The sequence below is a fragment of the Panthera uncia genome, chromosome B4 (genome assembly GCF_023721935.1).
Source record: "Panthera uncia isolate 11264 chromosome B4, Puncia_PCG_1.0, whole genome shotgun sequence".
Classification (NCBI taxonomy): domain Eukaryota; kingdom Metazoa; phylum Chordata; class Mammalia; order Carnivora; family Felidae; genus Panthera; species Panthera uncia.
Genome location: NC_064809.1, coordinates 56,445,473 through 56,447,566, shown reverse-complemented (window position 1 = coordinate 56,447,566; position 2,094 = coordinate 56,445,473).

The following is a 2,094-nucleotide window of genomic DNA, read 5'->3' as shown; positions in this document are numbered from 1 at the left end:
AATTGAGGCATCGAGATTTTAAGTTATTTGCTCTAGATAACAAAGCTGGCAGGTGATTGAATTGGAATTTGATTCCAGGAAAACTGGTTCCCATTCCTGTCCCTCTGATGCCACATTGAGTATCTATCATGCAATTCTGAAACATCTGGGCTTTAATTTCTGGGAAACGGCGATCTGGTGGAACTCATATGCCATCACTTTCATAGAATCTCATTGTTCCTTGGATTGAATTTAGCCATTCTGTGAATGGATGGATCTATGAATTTGGATGGAAAAAATTAGACAAATGTCTAACTGTTCGGTAGCATTTCCTCAAGTTAAGAATTTAGGTAACAAACCTTAATAATACTTGTCGATGAAATGTCTTCACATCACATCCAATTTGTTGCAGGTATCTTGAAGTATCATTTACATCCCTTGCTATTCAAAATTACCAGAGCTATTAGTTAGACCTGCTGTTAGATTTTATTATTTAATGCGTTATGAAGACACTCATCACAAATTTGTTTTTACATTTTGATAACTGCCTTTCCATATCCTTGGAGTTATTTTGTAATCTTTTGCACTTAAAATCATTTTTAGGAAAAGGGATCCAATTAGGCTTCTCCAGACTGCGAAAGGAATCAAGGTGCACACATTTTAAAAAGGTCTAAAAACTTTGATCTAGTCCAAATTCCCATCTAATATAGGAAATATCCTTGGTTCTATTACTCAGAAGAAGTTGTGTAGAATTTATTTAATACTTCCAGTGACTGGGGAGTTCACTATCCAATAAATGAATATTTTTGTTTTGTTTCTTTAAAGCTCAATTAAAAAAAAAGCCGTTGTTATATTGGAAGTAATAACTGCATTAAGTTTCCTCCCCTCTCCCTCTTTTTAGAACTGCCCTTCCCTCCTGAACTATGTTCCTTTAAAAAATGTGAACTATTTCTGTCTGGTTTCTTTAAATCTGTTTTCCTGAAGGCCAGGGTATATTTCTGACGCTTCCCAGAATTCCTACCCCTCACTCTTACAAATCTGCAAAATATCGGGGTAATCATCTCACAATTTCCTATCAGTGACACATCCCCATCTAGTCCTTCCCTGAAATTCATAATTAAATTTAATTGCAGTTCTCCTTATTGCTTCCTCAACCATCTGAAAGATGAAACTATTAGTAGAGCAAGTCAAGAATTTATCAGATACATGCTTTTAGCAGAATGGAACTTTCAACAGCTGTCTAGATAAAGCCCCAGCCCTACCTCCATCACTTCTGGATGCTGTTTCTTTGCCAGCATTATTGGCTGCATTCAGAAAACACCATGCATCTTCTGTCCTTGGCCATTTAATGTGAAGTTTACTTCCACAACAATATCAATTCTGTTTCTCTCCTTTTCTCATCAATGGCCAAATGGTCTCCACCATATTCCTACACTTTGCTTCATGAATTTTCATACAGGTGCGCGCCTTCCTGACAAATGAGATCTATTTCTTTTGAAAAGTATGTCTTTCCACTGCCACCTTCCAGTTGGCAATTGTCTCTTTCTTCCCATCAAGTCACAGTGATTTCTGTTTTTCTTGGCTGCCGCTGTAAATTTGTAGAAAGGAAAGAATTTGCAGTTCCTGGGGACTATCTATGCCACGTTGGGTGTAACCACAGAGTTAGAAAGGGCCGCTGCAGGCACCACTCAAAGGAAACTTGGCAACAGAAATCCACTTCCCATCCCCTTACCACAGCTGTGAATGCCATTGTCAAGCAATTTATATTGAACTTTAAAAAAGTGTTTAAAGACAGAAAACTGTAGTGGGAGTTGGTACAGTCAGTGCTGTTTTTACACTTCTCATTTGTTCCTTGGTGTTTGGGATAGAAGTTCACTCAAAAGAAAATGTTAAGAACCAGTTTTACTCCAAATGCCAAAAGAACAGCACTCTTAGTTATTTTCTGACTGTAGAGGACTAGAATATTACATAAAAGGAATTTATCAATACTACTCCTTTCTCTTCCTCAAATCTTTTGTTTCCATTTCTAAGTCTGGGATCAAATCTTTCAGGAAAAAGAAAAAGAAAGAAAGAAAGAAAGAAAGAAAGAAAGAAAGAAAGAAAGAAAGAAAGAAA